The sequence below is a fragment of the Procambarus clarkii genome, chromosome 37 (assembly GCF_040958095.1).
Source record: "Procambarus clarkii isolate CNS0578487 chromosome 37, FALCON_Pclarkii_2.0, whole genome shotgun sequence".
In the NCBI taxonomy this organism is placed as follows: domain Eukaryota; kingdom Metazoa; phylum Arthropoda; class Malacostraca; order Decapoda; family Cambaridae; genus Procambarus; species Procambarus clarkii.
In genome coordinates, this window is record NC_091186.1 from 38,542,144 (window position 1) to 38,556,370 (window position 14,227).

The following is a 14,227-nucleotide window of genomic DNA, read 5'->3' on the forward strand; positions in this document are numbered from 1 at the left end:
CCCATTATCACCTGTGGACAATGTCAGCCCCATTATCACATGTGGACAGTGTCAGCCCCATTATCACCTGTGGTCAGTGTCAGCCCTATTATCACCTGTGATCAGTGTCTACCCCATTATCACCTGTGGACAATGTCAGCCCCATTATCACCTGTGGACAGTGTCAGCACCATTATCACCTGTTGTCAGTGTCAGCCCCATTATCACCTGTGGACAGTGCCAGCCCCATTATCACCTGTGGTCAGTGTCACCCCCATTATCACCTGTGGTCAGTGTCAACCCCATTATCACCTGTGGTCAGTGTCAGCCCCATTATCACCTGTGGTCAGTGTCAGCCCCATTATCACCTGTGGTCAGTGTCAGCCCCATTATCACCTGTGGTCAGTGACAGCCCCATTATCACCTGTGGTCAGTGTCAGCCCCATTATCATCTGTGGACAGTGTCAGCCCCATTATCACCTGTGGACAATGTCAGCCCCATTATCCCCTTTAGTCAGTGAGAGACCCATTATCAGTCAACCACACCTACCACATTCACCACAATCAGCACATTACACTACACATAAACTGAAGCCAGTCAAGGAAAGCACCTACTGGCAAAGGGTTGGTGCTGGACCTGTAGCTCCAGCCCCCCCCCTCTACTGGCAGGGGGTTGGTGCTGGACCTGTAGCTCCAGCCCACCTCTACTGGCAGGGGGTTGGTGCTGGACCTGTAGCTCCAGCCCCCTCTACTAGCAGGTGATTGGTGTTGGACCTGTAGCTCCAGCCCTTCCTCTACTGGCAGGGGGTTGTTGCTGGACCTGTAGCTCCAGCCCTTCCTCTACTAACAGGGGGTTGGTGCTGAACCTGAAACTCCAGCCCCCCTCTACTGGCAGGGGGTTGGTGCTGGACCTGTTGCTCCAACACCCCTCAACTGGCAGGGGGTTGGTGCTGGACCTGTAGCTCCAGCCCCCCTCTACTGGCATGGGGTTGAAGTTGGACCTGTAGCTCCAACCCCCCTCTACTGGCAGGGGATTGGTGCTGGACCTGTAGCTCCAGCCCCGCCCCCCTCAACTGGCAGGGGGGGTTGGTACTGGACCTGTAGCTCCAGCCCTTCCTCTACTAGCAGGGTGTTAGTGTTGGACCTGTAGCTCCAGCCCCCCCTGTCTACTGGCAGGGGGTTGGTGCTAGAAATGTAGCTCCAGCACCCCCTCTACTAGCAGGGGGTTGGTGCTGGACCTGAAACTCCAGCCCCCCTCTACTGGCAGGGGATTGGTGCTGGACCTGTAGCTCCAGGCCCTCCGCCCTCTACTGGCATGGGGTCCGTGCTGGATCTGTAGCTCCAGCTCCTCTCTATTGGCAGGGGGTTGGTGCTGAACCTGTAGCTCCAGCCCCCCCTCTACTGGCAGAGGGTCGGTGCTGGACCTGTAGCTGTAGCCCCCCCTTTACTGGCAGAGGGATGGTGCTGGACCTGTAGCTGTAGCCCCCCCTTTACTGGCAGAGGGTCGGTGCTGGACCTGTAGCTGTAGCCCCCCTCTACTGGCAAGGGGGGGGGGGTTGGTGCTGGACCTGTAGCTCCAGCCCCCCTCTAATGGCAGGGGGTTGGTGCTGGACCTGTAGCTGTAGCCCCCCCCTCTACTGGCAGGGGGATGGTGCTGGACCTGTAGCCCCAGCCCCCTTCTAATGCCAAGGGGTTGGTGCTGGACCTGTAGCTACAGCCCCCCTCTACTGGAAGGGGGTTGGTGCTGGAAATGTAGCTCCAGCCCCCCTCTACTGGCAGAGGGTCGGTGCTGGACCTGTAGCTGTAGCCCCCCTCTACTGGTAGGGGGTTGGTGCTGGACCTGTAGCTCCAGCCCCCCTCTTCTGGCAGGGGGGTTGGTGCTGGACCTGTAGCTCCAGCCCCCCCTCTACTGGCAGAGGGTCGGTGCTGGACCTGTAGCTGTAGCCCCCCTCTACTGGAAGGGGGTTGGTGCTGGACCTGTAGCTCCAGCCCCGCCCTCCTTCAACTGGCATGGTGGGTTGGTGCTAGACCTGTAGCTCCAGCCCCCCTTTTCTGGCAGGGGATTGGTGCAGGACCTGTAGCTCCAGCCCCCCCCCCTCTACTGGCAGGGGGGGGGTTGGTGCAGGAAATGTAGCTCCAGCCTCCCCCCCTCTACTGGCAGGGGGATGGTACAGGACCTGTAGCCCTAGCCCCCTTCTAATGCCAGGGGGTTGGTGCTGGACCTGTAGCCCCCCCCCTCTGCTGGCAGGGGGTTGGTGCTCGACCTTTAGCTCCAGCCCACCTCTACTGGGAGGGGGTTGGTTCTGTACCTGTAGCTCCAGCCCACCTCTACTGACAGGGGGGTTGGTGATGGACGTGTAGCTCCAGCCCCCCTCTACTGGAAGGGGAATGGAGCTGGACCTGTAGCTCCAGCCCCCCTCTACTGGCAGGGGGTTGGTGCTGGCCCTGAAGCTCCAGCCCCCTCTACTGGCAGGGGGTTGGTGCTGGACCTGTACCTCCAGCCCCCCCTACTGGCAGGGGATTGGTGCTGGACCTGTAGCTCCAGCCCCGCCCCCCTCAACTGGCAGGGTGGGTTGGTACTGGACCTGTAGCTCCAGTCCGCCTCTACTGGCAAGGGGTTGGTGCTGGACCTGTAGCTCCAGCCCCCCCCCCTCTACTGGCAGGGGGTTGGTGCTAGAAATGTAGCTCTAGCCCCCCCCCCCTCTACACGCAGGGGGTTGGTGCTGGACCTGAAACTCCAGCCCCCCTCTACTGGCAGGGGGTTGGTGCTGGACCTGTAGCTCCAGCCCGTCTCTACTGGTAGGAGATTGGTGTTGGCCCTGAAGCTCCAGCCCCCCTCTACTGGCAGGGGGTTGATGTTGGACCTGTAGCTCCAGCCCCCCTCTACTGGCATGGGGTTGGTGTTGGACCTGTAGCTCCAGCCCCCCCCCCCCTTAACTGGCAGGGTTGGTTGGTGCTGGACCTGTAGCTCCAGCCCGCCTCTACTGGCAGGGGATTGGTGCTGGCCCTGAAGCTCCAGCCCCCCTCTACTGGCAGGGGGTTGATGTTGGACCTGTAGCTCCAGCCCCCCTCTACTGGCATGGGGTTGGTGCTGGACCTGTAGCTCCAGCCCCCCTCTACTGGCAGGGGGTTGGTGCTGGACCTGTAGCTCCAGCCCCCCTCTACTGGCAGGGGGTTGGTGCTGGACCTGTAGCTCCAGCCCCCCTCTACTGGCAAGAGGTTGGTGCTGGATCTGTAGCTCCAACCACCTCTACTGGCAGGGGGTTGGTGCTAGACCTGTAGCTCCAGCCCTCCTCTACTGGCAGGGGGTTGGTGCTGGACCTGTAGCTCCAGCCCCCCTCTACTGGCAAGAGGTTGGTGCTGGATCTGTAGCTCCAACCCCCTCTACTGGCAATGGGGGGGGGGGGTTGGTGCTGGACCTGTAGCTCCAGCCCCCTCTAATGGCAAAGGGGGGGGGGGTTGGTGCTGGACCTGTAGCTCCAGCTCGTCTCTATTGGCAGGGGTTTGGTGCTGGACCTGTAGCTCCAGCCCCCCCTCTACTGGCAGGGGGTTGGTGCTGGACCTGTAGCTCCAGCCCCCTCTACTGGCAGGGGAATGGTGATGGACCTGTAGCCCCAGCTCCCTTCTAATGGCATGGGGTTGATGCTGGACCTGTAGCTCCAGCCCCCCTCTACTGGCAGGGGGTTGGTGCTTGGCCTATAGCTCCAGCCGCCGTCTACGGGCAGGGGGGGATGGTGCTGGATCTGTAACCCCAGCCCCTTTCTACTGGCAGGGGGTTGGTGCTGGACCAGTTGCTCCAGCCCCCTCTACTGGCAGGGGGTTGGTGCTGGACCAGTTGCTCCAGCCCCCTCTACTGGCAGGGGGTTGGTGCTGGATCTGTAGCTACAGCCCCCCTCTACTGGCAGGGGGTTGGGTCGGGAAATGTAGCTGCAGCCCCCCCCCTCTACTGGCAGGGGGTTGGTCCTGGATCTGTATCTCCAGCCCCCCTCTACTGGCAGGGGGTTGGTGCTGGAAATGTAGCTCCAGCGCCCCCTCCTCTGGCAGGAAGGTTGGTGCTGGACCTGTAGCTCCAGCCCACCTCTACTGGCAGGGGGTTGGTGCTGGACCTGTAGCTCCAGCCCCCCTCTACTGGACGAGGGTTGGTTCTGTACCTGTAGCTCCAGCCCCCTCCTGAAACGGGCAGGGGATTGGTGCTGGCCCTGAAGCTCCAGCCCCCCTCTACTGGCAGGGGGTTGATGTTGGACCTGTAGCTCCAGCCCCCCTCTACTGGCATGGGGTTGGTGCTGGACCTGTAGCTCCAGCCCCCCTCTACTGGCAGGGGGTTGGTGCTGGACCTGTAGCTCCAGCCCCCCTCTACTGGCAGGGGGTTGGTGCTGGACCTGTAGGTCCAGCCCCCCTCTACTGGCAAGAGGTTGGTGCTGGATCTGTAGCTCCAACCACCTCTACTGGCAGGGGGTTGGTGCTAGACCTGTAGCTCCAGCCCTCCTCTACTGGCAGGGGGTTGGTGCTGGACCTGTAGCTCCAGCCCCCCTCTACTGGCAAGAGGTTGGTGCTGGATCTGTAGCTCCAACTCCCTCTACTGGCAATGGGGGGGGGGGGGGGTTGGTGCTGGACCTGTAGCTCCAGCCCCCTCTAATGGCAAAAGGGGGGGGGGGTTGGTGCTGGACCTGTAGCTCCAGCTCGTCTCTATTGGCAGGGGTTTGGTGCTGGACCTGTAGCTCCAGCCCCCCCTCTACTGGCAGGGGGTTGGTGCTGGACATGTAGCTCCAGCCCCCCTCTACTGGCAGGGGAATGGTGATGGACCTGTAGCCCCAGCTCCCTTCTAATGGCATGGGGTTGATGCTGGACCTGTAGCTCCAGCCCACCTCTGCTGGCAAGGGGTTGGTGCTGGACCTGTAGCTCCGGCCCCCCTCTACTGGCAGGGGGTTGGTGCTTGGCCTATAGCTCCAGCCGCCGTCTACGGGCAGGGGGGGATGGTGCTGGATCTGTAACCCCAGCCCCTTTCTACTGGCAGGGGGTTGGTGCTGGACCAGTTGCTCCAGCCCCCTCTACTGGCAGGGGGTTGGTGCTGGATCTGTAGCTACAGCCCCCCTCTACTGGCAGGGGGTTGGGTCGGGAAATGTAGCTGCAGCCCCCCCCCTCTACTGGCAGGGGGTTGGTCCTGGATCTGTATCTCCAGCCCCCCTCTACTGGCAGGGGGTTGGTGCTGGAAATGTAGCTCCAGCGCCCCCTCCTCTGGCAGGAAGGTTGGTGCTGGACCTGTAGCTCCAGCCCACCTCTACTGGCAGGGGGTTGGTGCTGGACCTGTAGCTCCAGCCCCCCTCTACTGGACGAGGGTTGGTTCTGTACCTGTAGCTCCAGCCCCCTCCTGAAACGGGCAGGGGGTTGGTGATGGACCTGTAGCTCCAGCCCCCCTCTACTGGCAGGGGATTGGTGCTGGACCTGTAGCTCCAGCCTCCCTCTTGGCAGGGGGTTGGTGCTGGCCCCTGAAGCTCCAGCCCCCCTCTACTGGCAGGGGGGGGGGGGTTGATGCTGGACCTGTAGCTCCACCCTCCTTCTACTGGTAGGGGGTTGGTGCTGAACCTGTAGCTCCACCCTCCTTCTACTGGCAGGGGGTTGGTGCTGGCCCTCAAGCTCCAGCCCCCTCTACTGGCAGGGGGTTGATGTTGGACCTGTAGCTGCAGCCCCCCTCTACTGGCAGGGTATTGGTGCTGGACCTGTAGCTCCAGCCCACTTCTACTGGCAGGGGGTTGGTGCTGGATCTGTAGCTACAGCCCCTCTTTACTGGCAGGGGGTTGGTTCTGGACCTGTATCTCCAGCCCCCCCCTCTACTGGCAGGGGGTTTGGTCCTGGACCTGTATCTCCAGCCCCCCCTCTACTGGGAGAGGGTTGATACTGCACCTGTAGTTCCAGCCCCCCTTCTACTGGAAGGGGGTTGATACTGGACCTGTAGTTCCAGCCACCCTTCTACTGGAAGGGGGTTTTGTGCTAGACCAATTGCTCAAGCCCCCCCCCCCTCTACTGGCAGGGGATTGGTGCTGGTCCTGTAGCTACAGCCCCTCTTTACTGGCAGGGGGTTGGTCCTGGACCTGTATCTCCAGCCCCCCCTCAAATGACAGGGGTTGGTGCTGGACCTGTAGCTCCAGCCCCTCTACAGACATGGGGTAGGGGCTGGACCAGTAGCTCCAGCCCCCCTCTACTGGCAGGGGGTTGGTGCTGGACCAGTAGCTCCAGCCCCCTTTACTGGCCATGGGGTTGATGCTGGAACTGTAGCTCCAGCCCCCCTCTACTGGCAGGGGGTGGTGCTGGACCTGTAGCTCCAGCCGTCTTCTACTGGCAATGGGTTGGTGCTGAACCTGTAGCTCACATCCCCCCATCTACTGGCAGGGGGGTTGGTGCTGGCCCTGAAGCTCCAGCCCCCCTCTACTAGCAGGGGGTTGATGTTGGACCTGTAGCTCCAGCCCCCTCTAATGGAAAGGGGGGGGGGGTGCGCGACCTGTAGCTCCAGCTCCTCTCTACTGGCAGGGGGTTGGTGCAGGACCTGTAGCCTCAAGCCCCCCCCCCCTCTACTGGCAGGGGGTTGATGCTGGACCTGTACCTCCAGCCCTCTCTACTTGCAGGGGGTTGGTGCTGGACCTGTAGCTCCAGCTCCTCTCTACTGGCAGGGGGTTGGTGCTGGACCTGTTGCCTCAGCCCCTCTGTCTCTACTGGCAGGGGGTTGGTGCTGGACCTGTAGCTCCACCCTCCCCCCTCCCTCTATTGGCAGGGGGTTGGTTCTGGACCTGTAGCTCCAGCCCACCTCTACTGGCAGGGGGTTGGTGCTGGACCTGTTGCCCCAGCCCCCCTCTACTGGCAGGATGTTGGTGCTGGACCTGTAGCTCAAGCCCCCCCCCCCCCGCCTCCCTCTATTGGCAGGGGGTTGTGCTGGACCTGTAGCTCCAGCCCCCCTCTACTGGCAGGGGGATGGTGCTGGACCTGTAGCTCCAGCCCCCCTCTACTGGCAGGGTGGATGGTGCTGGACCTGTAGATTCAGCCCCCTTCTACTGGCAGGGAGTTGGTGCTGGACCTGTAGCTCCAGCCCTCCTCTACTGGCAGGGGGTTGGTGCCAGACCTGTACCTGGTTGATGGGGTTCTGGGAGTTCTTCTACTCCCCAAGTCCGGCCCGAGGCCAGGCTCGACTTGTGAGAGTTTGGTCCACCAGGCTGTTGCTTGGAGCGGTCCGCAGGGCCACATACCCACCACAGCCCGGCTGATCCGGAACTTCTCTTAGAAAACAGTCCAGTTTACTCTTGAAGATGTCCACGGTTGTTCCGGCAATATTTCTTATAGTCGCTGGAAGGACGTTGAACAACAGGACCTCTGATGTTTATACAGTGCTCTCTGATTGTGCCTGTGGCACCTCTGCTCTTCACTGGTTCAATCTTGCATTTTCTTCCATATCGTTCACTCCAGTACGTTGTTATTTTACTGTGTAGATTTAGGACCTGACCCTCCAGTGTTTTCCATGTGTATATTATGTGGTATCTCTCTCGTCTCCTTTCTAGAGAGTACATTTGGAGAGCTTTGAGACGATCCCAATAATTTAGGTGTTTTATGTCGTCTATGTGTGCCTTATATGTTCTCTGTATTCCCTCTATTTCAGCAATCTCTCCTGCTCTGAAGGGGGAAGTGAGTACTGAGCAGTACTCGAGACAGGACAACACAAGTGACTTGAAGAGTACAACCATTGTGATTGGATCCCTGGATTTGAAAGTTCTCGTAATCCATCCGTTCATTTTCTGGCTGACGCAATATTTGCTTGGTAATACTCCCTAAACGTTAGATCGTCGGACATCATTATTCCCAAATCCTTGACATGCTGTTTTTCTACTATGGAAAGATTCGATTGTGTTTTGTACCGTGTATTATGTTTCAGATCCTCATTTTTGCCGAACCTGAGTACCTGAAATTTATCACTGCTAAACATCATGTTATTTTCTGCTGCCCAATCTTAAACTTTGTTGACATCTGCTTGTAGTTTTTCAATGTCTTCAGAAGAGGTAATTTTCATGCTGATTTTGTGTCATCTGCAAAGGACGACACGAAGGTGTGATTTGTATTTTTGTCTATATCAGATATGAGAATAAGGAACAGTAGCGGTGCAAGGACTGTACCTTGAGGTACAGAGCTTTTAACATCGCTTGGACTCGATTTTATCTGATTGACTGTTACTCTTTGTGTTCTGTTCGACAGGAAATTGAGTATCAAGCGTCCTACTTTTCCAGTTATTATTGACCTCATTTTGTGAGCTATCACCCATGGTCACATTTGTCGAACGCCTTTGCAAAGTCTATGTATACAACATCTGCATTTTGCTTTTCATCTAGGGCTTCTGTGATTTTGTCATAATGGTTGAGTAACTGTGACAGACAGGATCTTCCCGCTCTAAATCCATGTTGTCTTGGATTGTGCAATTCATTGTTTTCCATAAAACTAGAAATTTGATTCCTAATCACTCTTTCAAACACTTTTATTATGTGTGATGTTAGTGCAACTGGCCAGTAATTTTTTGACAAAACTTTACTCCACCCCCCCCCCTTGTGCAACGGAGCTATATCTGAAGATTTAAGTGCTGCTGGTATCTCCCCTGTATCCAGGCTCTTTCTCCATATTACGCTGAGTGCTCTCGCTACTGGTACTTTACATTTCTTTATGAATATTGAATTCCATGAATCAGGCCCAGGAGCTGAGTGCATAGGCATATTGTCAATTTCTCTTTCAAAGTCTTCCGAGTTGTGGTAATATCCGTTATATTATCTGCAGCTTGAATGTCATTCATAAAGAAACTGTCTGGGTCATCAACTTTCATGTTGTTTATTGGTGTGCTAAACATAGCCTCATACTGGCTTCTTAGAATTTCACTAATCTCTTTGTTGTCCTCTGTGTACGTACCTTCATTTGTAATTACCGGTCCAATACTGGTAGAGGTTTTTGATTTTGATTTTGTGTATGAGAAAAAACATTTTGGATTTTTCCTTATCTCTTGTATAGCTTTCTGTTCCAATTCCATTTCCTCAGACTCATATGATCGCTTCAACGTTTGATCTATTTCTTCGATCTCCCTGCTTAGGCTTGTTTTCCTTGCTTGTGATAGTTGTGTCTGCCGAAGCATTTCCGTAATTTTTTTCCTTCTCCTGTACAGTCGTCTGCGTTCTCTTTCTAGAGTGGTCCTCTTTCTGCCCTCCTCACAGGCACGTGCTTCAAGCAGACCTTGTAAGCTTCAGCTGTCAGTTGAGCTATTCCCTGTGTGGGAGTTTTGTCGCTTAAGACCGTCTCCCATTGAATGGTTGCAAGGTCTACATTTATTTTTCCCCAGTCAATCCTCCTATTGTTTAAATTGAATTGATTGAATATTCCTTCTCGCTTGCTGGGTCTCTTAGACCTACTATCGTTATTTATGCTAGTTCGCACTTCAATGAGCTTATGGTCTGAGTATGAAGTATCTGAGATTGTGATGTCTCTGATTAGTTCATCATTGTTTGTGAATAACAAGTCTAGTGTGTTTTTGTTCCTAGTTGGTTCTGTAATCTGTTGATAGAGCGAGAATTTGTCACAGAATCTCAAAAGTTCACTGACCTGTGGTTGGTTACTTCTCGGGTCATTCCCTGCTATGATATTTGTGTTTGCCGTTCTCCATCTTAAACTCGGTAAATTGAAATCTCCAAGGAATATAATATCTGGAGCTGGTGTTGCTAGATTATCAAGTATGTTCTCTATTTTGTGCATCTGCTCTGTGAATTCCTCAACCGTTGTATCTGGTGGTTTATATATTAGAATAATAATTAGGTTTAGTTTCTCTACCTTAATTCCAAGTACCTCTACCTCCTCATTAGTTGAGTTTAGTAGTTCTGTGCATAGCAGGTCCTCTTTAATATACAGGCCTACTCCTCCATTTGACCTAGTTTTTGTATCACATCTATATAAATTATAATTTGGAATCCAGATTTTCCCATCCATGTAATCTTTTGTATGAGTTTCCGTGAATGCCCCAAATATTGAGTTTGACTGGAATAGGAGGCCATTTATGAACTTAACTTTATTCCTTGACTTTGGCTTTAAACCTTGAATGTTTGCAAATATGAATGATTGTCCATATTGTGTGTCACTTCTGGAAGGTTTTGGTAGTTCTCCCCCTCTCTACCCTAAGCTCCAGCCCCCCCACTGCTGGCAGGGTGGATGGTGTTGGACCTGTAGCTCCAGCTCGCCTCTACTGGCAGGGTGGATGGTGCTGGACCTGTAGCTCCAGCCCCCCCACTGCTGGCAGGGGGTTGGTGTTGGACCTGTAGCTCCAGCTCGCCTCTACTGGCAGGGGGTTGGTGCTGGACCTGTAGCTCCAGCCCCCCCACTGCTGGCAGGGTGGATGGTGTTGGACCTGTAGCTCCAGCTCGCCTCTACTGGCAGGGGGTTGGTGCTGGACCTGTAGCTCCAGCCCCCCTCTACTGGCAGGGTGGTGGTGCTGGACCTGTAGCTCCAGCCCCCCTCTACTGGCAGGGGGTTGGTGCTGGACCTGTAGCTCCAGCCCACCTCTACTGACAGGGGGTTAGTGCTGGACCTGTAGCTCCAGCTCGCCTCTACTGGCAGGGGGGGGAGGTGCTGGACCTGTAGCTCCTGCCCCCCTCTACTGGCAGGGGGTTGGTGCTGGACCTGTAGCTCCAGCCCACCTCTACTGACAGGGGGTTGGTGCTGGACCTGTAGCTCCAGCCCCCCTCTACTGACAGGGGGTTGGTGCTGGACCTGTAGCTCCAGCCCCCCTCTACTGGCAGGGGGGTGGTGCTGGACCTGTAGCTCCTGCCCCCCTCTACTGGCAGGGGGTTGGTGCTGGACCTGTAGTTCCAGCCCGCTTCTACTGGCAGGGGGTTGAGCTGGACCTGTAGCTCCAGCCCACCTCTACTGGCAGGGAAGTGGTGCTGGACCTGTAGCTCCAGCTTCCCTCTACTGGCAGGGGGTTGAGCTGGACCTGTAGCTCCAGCCCCCATCCCCCCCTTTACTGGCAGGGGGTTGGTGCTGGACCTGTAGCTCCAGCTTCCCTCTACTGGCAAGGGGTTGGTGCTGGACCTGTAGCTCCACCCCCCTCTACTGGCAGGGGGTTGGTGCTGGACCTGTAGCTCCAGCCCACCTCTACTGGCAGGGGGTTGGTGCTGGACCTGCAGCTCCAGCCCACCTCTACTGGCAGGGGGTTGGTGCTGGACCTGTAGCTCCAGCCCACTTCTACTGGCAGGGGGTTGGTGCTGGACCTGCAGCTCTAGCCCACCTCTACTGGCAGGGGGTTGGTGCTGGACCTGTAGCTCCAGCCCCCCTCTACTGGCAGGGGGTTGGTGCTAGACCTGTAGCTCCAGCCCACTTCTACTGGCAGGGGGTTGGTGCTGGACCTGTAGCTCCAGCCCACTTCTACTGGCAGGGGGTTGGTGCTGGACCTGTAGCTCCAGCCCACTTCTACTGGCAGGGGGTTGGTGCTGGACCTGTAGCTCCAGCCCACGTCTACTGGCAGGGGGTTGGTGCTGGACCTGTAGCTCCAGCCTACCTCTACTGGCAGGGGGGTTGGTGCTGGATCTGTAGCTCCAGCCCCCCTCTACTGGCAGGGGGTTGGTGCTGGACCTGTAGCTCCAGCCCACCTCTACCGGCAGGGGGTTGATTCTGGACCTGTAGCTCCACTCCCACCGTTCTACTGGCAGGGGGTTGGTGCTGGACCTGTAGTTCCAGCCCCCCTCTACTGGCAGGGGGTTGGTGCTGGATCTGTAGCTCCAGCCCACCTCTACCAGCAGGGGGTTGGTGCTGAACCTGTAGCTCAAGCCTACCTCTACTGGCAGGGGGGTTGGTGCTGGACCTGTAGCTCTAGCCACCTCTACCAGCAGGGGGTTGGTGCTGGACCTGTAGCTCCAGCCCACTTCTACTGGCAGGGGGTTGGTGCTGGACCTGTAGCTCCAGCCCCCCCTCTACCGGCAGGGGGATGGTGCTGGACCTGTAGCTCCAAAAACCCTCTACTGGCAGGGGGTTGGTGCTAGACCTGTAACTCCAGCCCACTTCTACTGGCAGGGGGGTTGGTGCTGGACCTGTAGCTCCAGCCCCCCCTCTAATGACAGGGGGTTGGTGCTGAACCTGTAGCTCCAGCTCGCCTCTACTGGCAGGGGGGTGGTGCTGGACCTGTAGCTCCTACCCCCCTCTACTGGCAGGGGATTGATGTTGGACCTGTAGTTCCAGCTCGCCTCTACTGGCAGGGGGGTGGTGCTGGACCTGTAGCTGCTGCCCCCCTCTACTGGCAGGGGGTTGGTGCTGGACCTGTAGCTCCAGCCCACCTCTACCGGCAGGGGGTTGGTGCTGGACTTGTAGCTCCAGCCCACTTCTACTAGCAAGGGGTTGGTGCTGGACCTGTAGCTCCAGCCCACCTCAACTGGCAGGGGGTTGGTGCTGGACCTGTAGCTCCAGCCCACCTCTACTGACAAGGGGTTGGTGCTGGACCTGTAGCTCCAGCCCACCTCTACCGGCAGGGGGTTGGTGCTGGACTTGTAGCTCCAGCCCACTTCTACTAGCAGGGGGTTGGTGCTGGACCTGTAGCTCCAGCCCACCTCTACTGGCAGATGGTTGGTGCTGGACCTGTAGCTCCAGCCCACTTCTACTGGCAGGGGGTTGGTGCTGGACCTGTAGCTCCAGCCCCCTTCTACTGGCAGGGGGTTGGTGCTAGACCTGTAGCTCCAGCTTCCCTCTACTGGCAAGGGGTTGGTGCTGGACCTGTAGCTCCACCCGCCTCTACTGGCAGGGGGTTGGTGCTGGACCTGTAGCTTTAGCTTCCCTCTACTGGCAAGGGGTTGGTGCTGGACCTGTAGCTCCACCCCCCTCTACTGGCAGGGGGTTGGTGCTGAACCTGTAGCTCCAGCCCACCTCTACTGGCAGGGGGTTGGTGCTGGACCTGTAGCTCCAGCCCACCTCTACTGGCAGGGGGGTGGTGCTGGACCTGTAGCTCCAGCCCACTTCTACTGGCAGGGGGTTGGTGCTGGACCTGTAGCTCCAGCCCACTTCTACTGGCAGGGGGTTGGTGCTGGACCTGTAGCTCTAGCCACCTCTACCGGCAGGGGGTTGGTGCTGGACCTGTAGCTCAAGCCCCCCCCCCCCGCCTCCCTCTATTGGCAGGGGGTTGGTGCTGGACCTGTAGCTCCAGCCCCCCTCTACTGGCAGGGGGATGGTGCTGGACCTGTAGCTCCAGCCCCCCTCTACTGGCAGGGTGGATGGTGCTGGACCTGTAGATTCAGCCCCCTTCTACTGGCAGGGAGTTGGTGCTGGACCTGTAGCTCCAGCCCTCCTCTACTGGCAGGGGGTTGGTGCCAGACCTGTACCTGGTTGATGGGGTTCTGGGAGTTCTTCTACTCCCCAAGTCCGGCCCGAGGCCAGGCTCGACTTGTGAGAGTTTGGTCCACCAGGCTGTTGCTTGGAGCGGTCCGCAGGGCCACATACCCACCACAGCCCGGCTGATCCGGAACTTCTCTTAGAAAACAGTCCAGTTTACTCTTGAAGATGTCCACGGTTGTTCCGGCAATATTTCTTATAGTCGCTGGAAGGACGTTGAACAACAGCGGACCTCTGATGTTTATACAGTGCTCTCTGATTGTGCCTGTGGCACCTCTGCTCTTCACTGGTTCAATCTTGCATTTTCTTCCATATCGTTCACTCCAGTACGTTGTTATTTTACTGTGTAGATTTAGGACCTGACCCTCCAGTGTTTTCCATGTGTATATTATGTGGTATCTCTCTCGTCTCCTTTCTAGAGAGTACATTTGGAGAGCTTTGAGACGATCCCAATAATTTAGGTGTTTTATGTCGTCTATGTGTGCCTTATATGTTCTCTGTATTCCCTCTATTTCAGCAATCTCTCCTGCTCTGAAGGGGGAAGTGAGTACTGAGCAGTACTCGAGACAGGACAACACAAGTGACTTGAAGAGTACAACCATTGTGATTGGATCCCTGGATTTGAAAGTTCTCGTAATCCATCCGTTCATTTTTCTGGCTGACGCAATATTTGCTTGGTAATACTCCCTAAACGTTAGATCGTCGGACATCATTATTCCCAAATCCTTGACATGCTGTTTTTCTACTATGGAAAGATTCGATTGTGTTTTGTACCGTGTATTATGTTTCAGATCCTCATTTTTGCCGAACCTGAGTACCTGAAATTTATCACTGCTAAACATCATGTTATTTTCTGCTGCCCAATCTTAAA